The sequence below is a fragment of the Calonectris borealis genome, chromosome 26 (genome assembly GCF_964195595.1).
Source record: "Calonectris borealis chromosome 26, bCalBor7.hap1.2, whole genome shotgun sequence".
In the NCBI taxonomy this organism is placed as follows: domain Eukaryota; kingdom Metazoa; phylum Chordata; class Aves; order Procellariiformes; family Procellariidae; genus Calonectris; species Calonectris borealis.
Window position 1 is genome coordinate 8,656,926 of NC_134337.1, and position 7,917 is coordinate 8,664,842.

The window sequence follows — 7,917 nt, forward strand, 5'->3', positions numbered from 1 at the left end:
TGCCTGGGGAGACGCTGGGAAGAGCCGGCACCGCCATCTCGGGGTCCCGCTGGCCCTCATCCCCCCTAAAGTCTTGCACCATGCTCTGCTCCTTGGGGGGAGTGCCCACAGTCAGGGGGGGTGGGGGCTGCCCTCCTCCCCAGGGAACCCCCCCAACCTGTCCAGGGCACCCTCTGCCACCTCCCCAGGGTCCAATCACCGTAACAGGGTCTGACCCTGGGATCCCGCTGGTTAACGTCAGGTGCGGGAGAAGGTTCCTCATTACTCCTTGATTAGTTCTTAGGTGCCAGCTTGAGCTGGGTGCCTCCAGAGAGGGAACCCTACCCCAGATCGCCCTCCTTGCACACCTGCACCCGTTGCAGGAGGGTCCACGCACACCATGGGAGCCGTGTGGGAACCGGAGGCGGCCTCGAGACTGCTCAGCAGCAGCCAAAACACTCCAGTGGTTTCAGACACGGGCTGTTTTGCTCCCGAACCCAAGGGTACTGCTGAGAAAAATAACCACCACTGTCACACGAGGATCCTGCACAACTACCACTGCCACACGAGGGTTCTGCACAATCACCATCGTGGTACAGGGCTCCCTACACAACCACAACCATTGCACAGGGGTCCTGCACACTCACCACCATCGCATGAGGGTTCCCTGCACCCACTCCCCATTGCGTGAGGGTCCCTGCCCCATCACTGCCATTGTACAAGGGTCCTGCACAGCCATTACTGTCGCATAAGGGTCACTGCACAACGACAACCATTGCGTGGGGGTCCTACGCAGCCACCACCATTGCACGAGGGTCCTGCACAATCACCACCATCGCACAAGGGTCCCCGTGCACCTGCCTGCCATTGCATGAGGGTCCCCTGCACACCAACCAGTTGCATAAGGGTCCTCCTGCACTGACCCCCCCATTGCACGGGGGTCTTCCACACACCGCCCCCTCGTTGCGCAAGGGTCCCTGCACAATCACCACCGTTGCACGGGGGTCCCTGCACAGCCACCCGCACTGCAAAGGCACCGTGCGCATGCGTACTTCCGGGTCGGGGACTACAACTCCCGGCGTGCCCCCCGCAGGCGGCCCGGTGGAGCCGCGCGCTGATTGGCTGCGGAGGGTATTTCAACAGGGCGCGCGGCGGGGTCTGCACCCAGGCGGCGGCGGCGGCGGCGGCGGCGGCGGCGGCGGCGGCGGCGGCGGCGGCGGCGGCGGCGGCGGCGGCGGCGGCGGCGGCGGGAGTCTGAGGGGAGACCTGCGGAAGAGCATCTGAGGAGTGGGGCTGGGGGGGGCTGTGCATCCCGGAGGGGGCCGGGGAGTGGGGCTGGGGGGGGCTGTGCATCCCGGGGGGGGCCGGGGAGTGGGGCTGGGGGGGGCTGTGCATCCCGGGGGGGGCCGGGGAGTGGGGCTGGGGCGGGCTGTCCGTCCCGGGGGGGGGCGGGGAGTGGGGCTGTTCATCCTGCGCGGGGCCGGGGAGTGGGGCTGGGGCGGGCTGTGCGTCCCGGGGGGGCCGGGGAGTGGGGCTTGGGGGGCTGTGTGCCCTAGATGCGCTGAGGAGTGGGGCTGTGTGTCCTAGGGGGGCTGGGGAGTGGGGCTGGGGAGGGCTGCGGTGCCCCAAGGAGCTGGAGAGTGGGGCTGTGGGTCCTGGCGGGACTTGAGAGTGGGGCTTGGGGCTCGCAGGGGGCTGGAAAATGGTGCGGTCGGGTGCTGTGAGCACCGGGGGTCCTGGGGCTGGGAGGTGCTTGCAAACACTGTGGAGGGGCTGCGAGCGTGGGGGGCACAAGGGTTGCACCAAGGTCCGTGCCCGATCACCTCCATTGTACGGGTGTCGATGTACAGCCAGCTGCGCTGCACGAGGCGCCGTGCGCATGCGCACTCCCGGGGCGGGGACTACAACTCCCGGCGTGCCCCGCGCGGGCGGACCAGTGGAGCCGCGCGCTGATTGGCTGCGGAGGGTATTTCAACGGGGCGCGCGGCGGGGTCTGCACCGAGGCAGCGGCGCAGCGTGAGTGTGAGGGGCCGCGGGCCCGGGGAGCCGAGGAGTGGGGCTGTGACGGGTGTGGGGGGGGGGGCTGGGGGGGCTCCAGGCGGGGGAGGGGCTGTGAGCATCTGGGAAGTGGGGCTGGGGGGCGGCTGTGTGCCCTAGGGGGGCCGCGCAGTGGGGCCGGGGCGGGGGGGCGGGGGTGGGCGCTGTGTGCAAACAGACCCTCCCTGCGAGTTCCCACTGTCGCCCCGTGGGGACGGGGATCCCCCAGCCCTCCCTGCAGGCAGACGGGCAGTCTGTAGGCAATGGAGGCCGCCCGCCCCAGCGAGGTGCTCGAGTCTGGGGGCTTCACGGGCCAAGTCGAGGGAGGAGCTGCTGGAGAGAGGGCTTAGAAACGGCCTTCTGCCCCTGAAACTCCTGGAGCACTTTAAGGAGAGGGACAAATACACCCCAGGGCCCCAAGGGGAAGACCTCGGGGCAGGGACTTGAGGTTGTTCCAGGAACAAAAGCTGGTCTCACCCAGCTCCCCTCTGCTTCTCCGGTACTGGGATCAGACCTTTCAGCCCCGTTTCTGCCAGAAGCATCACACAAGCGCTTGCCCTCCCCGAGGGCATCTTTGGGACTTGAGAACAGGCGCAGCAGCTGGGTTTTTGGGCTCAGAAGTGAGCTGGTTTGGGGGCCCAAAGCAGAAGCCGGTTTGGCCATTTGTGCGGGGGCGTGGGAGGGTATTGGGGGCTGCAGGGGAAAGCAGGGGGTAGGCAGGGTGCGTGGACCTTCCCCGGAGGTGGGGGTCTGGTCCTGCTGGACCCCGAAGTGTGGGAGGCCAGCATGCACCAGGCCAAACTCAATATCTGAGGTGGTCTCTGCTTTTCAGACCCTGCACGCCCTCTTCGAGTCCAGCTCTTGCTTGTTGACTGCTTAGAATAGTTATTAACTAATCATACAAGCTAATTAATATTTATACAATGTACAACTATGATATTTAATCCTAATAGTCAAGTTTTGACAGCGATTGATTTATGACCTTGCCAAAAGCCCAGGCTGTTGCAAATAGCTGGAGCTTGTAAGGAGAAGGAGCTGAAATCAAGGGAGCTTCAGTGCAGAGCTAGAGCTTTAATTAGCCAGAACCGTAGCAAGCAGGAGCTGGAACGAGATGGGGCGTCCGCTGTCTGGGGCATGCCTTAGCCTTCGCCAGAGGCAAAATTATCTGCAGCTGTAATGAGCAGGAGCTGTGATTTGCTGGAGTGTCTATTTGCCGGAGCATCCGTCGGCCGGACTGCACTCCCAGCACAGCTGAAGAGCAGCCAGGCGCAGGCAGGGCTGTCCCCAGCAAGGAGCTCCGAGCAGCAGGGAGGCGAGTTGTCCTTCTGCCAGCGGGGAGCCCGGCCTCTTCCCTCGGGGATTAAATCCACGCCACACGTGGATCCGCTCTCTCTGCGTGGAGGGTCTCTCCTGGTCCCGTTCCCGAGGGCTGAAGTGAGGTGGGGGTCCCCCGGCTTTCCCAGGGGGCAGGCGGCAGCATGAGGCGGCGGTGTCTCCCCGGTATCCGGCAAAGGGGAGAGAAACCGGCTGGCTGGAGCTCCCGGGGTGCACAGCGCGGCCCCGCACGGCAGAATCCTTCCCTGTGTTTTCACCATTGGCTGGGTGTGACAAACAGGTTCATTTTGTGCCTCCTCTTTTCCCAGTGTCACCTTCTGCATCACGTGAAGAAAATCCTGTGTGGTTGATTTCATTCGCTGCTCAGGTAATTGCACGTATGGGGCTGGGGGAGCGGGGGAGAAACATTGGCGAGTTCAAGGACACTGCAGTTACTCCACATCAAACCAAGGGAAAAGGCAAATTTGCTGCCAGTGCAGAAAAGCTGATGAACAATTGCCGTTAACAGAGCATGCTTTGTTCCTGAATCGGTCCCTGGGTAGTTACGAATGTTTTCCTTTCAGGTAAAAGAATGAACTTTCTTCTACGATAAATTAAGAGCTGCCTGTTACCTTCTTTAGGATCAAGTGTTTCTCTTCTGTTTGTTCACACTGATTTTATGGGCAGGTTGGAAATAGCCTTTTATTTTCATACGCATAACTCAATTTTTAGTAATATGTGGTGTCAATATAGTTAATTTTTGAGCACCTAGGTACCACTAGAAATGTAATGAATGAAACACGATGGAAACTGATATTTAAACTTGACTTTTACTTGATTTTTTTTTTTCATTAGAGTGTTGATGGCATGTTGTCCTGTGGCTCAATCCGCATTCTGTTCAGTGGAGTCTTCAATCTAGGACTTTTAAGGAAAAAAGTTTGTCCTTCCAAAAAAGGGCTAGTCATTCATAGGATCGAGGTATAGACTTGGAGAGTCGCTTAAGTACGTGATCAGAATTAAAGCCAAATGTCGCTTAATGTTGCTGCTGTTGGTCTTCACTTTCATTAATTTCCCTGCTGCTCTGTCATGTGTGGGATCTCTGAATCTGAATTCTTTTCACTCCCTAACACATTTTTCTCCCCAAGGAGAGGCTAAGTTTAAAAGTTAATTAGTTTCCTCACAAATGCATTGGTCAATAAAATTGAGTTATGATGATTAAAACCACAAAAATGACACCAGTCTTACAGCTCTGGACTATTTCTGAACATGTGTTCATCGCATGCAGATATCATCGGGATACAGATCATCTGCACTTCATGCTCTGACAAGACAATATGCTGAGACAGGGATGAGCTCCAAAAGAAAAAAGAGGTACAATGTCAAGGTTTTGTTTTGTTGTTGGTTTTTGTGGGTTTTTTGTGTTTGTGTTGGTTTTTTTTTTTTTAAAGAGTGCGATGTTGACTGGTGGCAGCCTGCAGAGCTCTCTTGCTGCCTGACTTCTCCTTTTCTTCTCTGTCACTCCTCTTTCATGGCTGTAATTTTCACTCGGGTAGTTTTAGAAGAGCAATTTAGTTACTTGCCTGTGTAAATGTGCTGGTAATACCTGGAAGGTAAATGCTTGAACCAGTAACGAATAACTTGGCTACAAGTAGAATTTCTGAAGGAAGAACAACAACAACAGGAAGCAAGTAGCAAGTTACCACAAATTTGTGTGTGTCAAACACATCAAAGTCTTATTGCCAAACATTGGTTCCAAATGGCTAGTTTTGGTAAACATGAATTTTCAGGAAGTTCAGGGTTGTGTGTGGAAAAACATGCCCCTCTGTCTAGGTGTCCTGCTATGTAAATAGCATCAGTCAGTAGCACATCCAGTGCCAGGGCTGTTGTTCCCTACTTTCGGTATTGCCGTAGTAGTGTTGTGATATTTCGACCTAAGCAGTGGGTTTAGGAACGGAAGGAGAATGCCTGCGTTCTGTAAGGGCTACGAATGCCGACCCTTTTCTCTGCCTTCTGCTTTTCTGTGTGTGAGATGAAACTGTATTGTTTTTCTCCCTTGTTCGCGGTTGAAATGTTTCTGAAGCTGTCGCTGCTGTGGGTTTGCAGTTTGTGTTACTGCATTTTTGTAGAGTTCTAGTTACGGATCGTTTCTACCGTGGCAAAGTGTCAAGATATGGTTTTCTGAAGTTTAAAGCTTCAGAAACTGCATTCGCTGAAATCAGTGTAGGTGAAACTGATTGTTGTGGTTTAACCCGGCAGGCAGCTAAACACCACGCAGCTGCTGGCTCACTCCCCCTGCCCCCAAAGTGGGATGGGGGAGAGAATTGGAAAAAAAAGTGAAGTTCGTGGGGTGAGGAAAAGACAGTTTAATAGGACAGAAAAGGAAGGGAAAATAATCGTAATGATAAAAGAATATATAAAATAAGCAATGCACAATGCGATTGCTCACTGCCCGCCGACTGATGCCCAGCTGGTCCCCGAGCGGCGGTTGCCGCCCCCCGGCCAACTCCCTCAGCATATATACTGAGCATGACGTCATATGGTATGGAATATCCCTTTGGCCAGTTTGGGTCAGCTGTCCTGGCTAAGGTCCCTCCCAGCTTCTCGCTGGCAGGGCATGAGAATCTGAAAAGTCCTTGACTAGCGTCAGCACTACTTAGCACCAACTAAAACATCAGCGTGTTATCCACGTTTTTCTCGTACTAAATCTAAAACACAGTGCTATACCAGCACTATACTAGGAAGAAAATTAACTCTATCCCAGCCAAAACCAGGACACTGATCTTGCGCATGATCCCGCTGTGCTCGCAGGGGTGCTCGGTGGCTCCTCATCAAAACAGCAAGGTGTGCGTGGACATCCGTAGGGTCGCGCTCGGGGTCTGAGAGCGTTATTTTTGCTATTGGAAGATGGAATAGAGCGTGTGCCTGTTAAATCTAATGACGGTCGAAGGTTGGGAGGGACCCTGAGCAGGTTTGGTGGCACAACTGCATTTTTAAAAGATCTTGACTGTTTGGAGAAACGGCCTGGAAAACAGGATTCCTCTTTTGCAGCGAGTTCACAAGGACAGATGGGTTGCTGTACTCTTTAACAAAAATACTCAACTTGGGATGTATAGGGTGAGGAAATCGCAGCTATACTTAGGCTTGAGAAAATGTATGCAGGTATCTCTGTCTGTCACCTGCGTGTCTCTAGGAAAGTGAGTTCTAGCAAAACTAAAGCTGCCAATGAGCCAAAAAAAAAGGCACAGTTGTCTAAAACATGCGAAAGCTCTAGTGGCCTGTATCAACAATTGTACCAAAGATGATGCAAAATACTTTTTCCCCCACTCAGTTGTAGCCTTCACAGAAAAGGAAGCTTCGTGCTAAACGTTGTTGGTTTTTTTTTTCCCCTCTCAGCAGAATGTCAACTGCCACCATTTTGCCTCGGTTGCCCTTTCTTCTGCTGTGAAAGTATGAGACAGATGGAAAGGATCCATAGTGGTCTGCAAGTACAAGGTACGTCTGTGATATGTGTCTGCATTTCTCCTAAAGTATGGACTTTCCAGTTAACATTAAGAATGCGGCAACTCTCCTTCTATATATTTTTTTTATGTGATGATGCTGTGGAGGAGCAAGTGAGTGGGGAATGGGGGGGCCATGGGGGGGTCCCCCCCCAAAAAAGGGGGTCCAGCCCAAAAATGCCTGAAAATTCATGGGGTGGGGGTGTGGGGGGGGGGCATTTAAAAAAAATCTTAAAAACTGTAAATATGTGTGTGAGGCGTTGAAATAGAGAAAAATCTCTGATTTTTATGTATATTCAAAAATAATATTAATTTATATGTATAAAAGAATTTCAAAACAAGAACCTATATCTACTATATTATATTGTTGTGGTTTAACCTGGCAGGCAGCCAAATATCACGCAGCTGCTCGCTCACTCCCCCTGCCCCCCCAGTGGGATGGGGAGAGAATCGGAAGGGTAAGAGTGAGAAAAACTCGTGGGTTGAGATAAAGACAGTTTAATAGAACAGAAAAGGGAAAATAATGATAATAAATAATGATAGAATATACAAAATGAGTGATGCACAATGCAATTGCTCACCACCCGTGCTGACGGATAACCAAGTAGTGATCGGTACTTCCTGGATCATGCCTACCGTTCGTTACTGAGCATGATGTCACATGGTATGGAATACCCCATTAGCCAGCTGGGCTGGCTGTCCTGATTATGTTCCCTCCCATCTTGTGTACCTAGCTCAGTCAGTAAGCATGGGAGCTGTCCTTGGACTAGGAGGATACTTAGCAACAACTGAAAACATCAGTGTGTTATCAACATTCTCCTCATACTAAATCCAAAACACAGCACTAGGAAGAAATTTAACCCTATCCCAGCCGAAACCGGGACAGTATCCACCCCTTATTCCATACCATTTACGTTATGCTTAGGTCTCACATTTTTCGATACATTTCAATTAATCACCACTATCTTTTTTATATATATATATACATACATATATATACAATTTAACCCTATCCCAGCCGAAACCGGGACATATATAAAGGATTTTAGCATATACAAAAATTCTAAATAGACATATACAGGGTTTTAAA

The 7,917-nt window shown here is 53.0% G+C and overlaps 1 long non-coding RNA gene across 3 annotated transcripts; it reads left to right on the forward strand.

The window, feature by feature from the left end:
- The first annotated feature begins 1,525 nt into the window (after positions 1 to 1,525).
- LOC142093319 (uncharacterized) lies at positions 1,526 to 6,936 on the forward strand. Of its 3 annotated transcripts, XR_012677393.1 has the most exons (4): positions 1,526 to 1,995; positions 3,660 to 3,914; positions 4,616 to 4,701; positions 6,727 to 6,936. It is a non-coding gene; the product is annotated as an uncharacterized LOC142093319 (long non-coding RNA). The 3 variants fall into 3 exon arrangements; XR_012677392.1 differs by lacking the exon at positions 1,526 to 1,995 and having other exon boundaries at positions 2,822 to 3,914; positions 6,727 to 6,911; XR_012677394.1 differs by lacking the exons at positions 1,526 to 1,995; positions 3,660 to 3,914 and adding an exon at positions 4,024 to 4,332 and having other exon boundaries at positions 6,727 to 6,909.
- Positions 6,937 to 7,917: the final 981 nt, after the last annotated feature.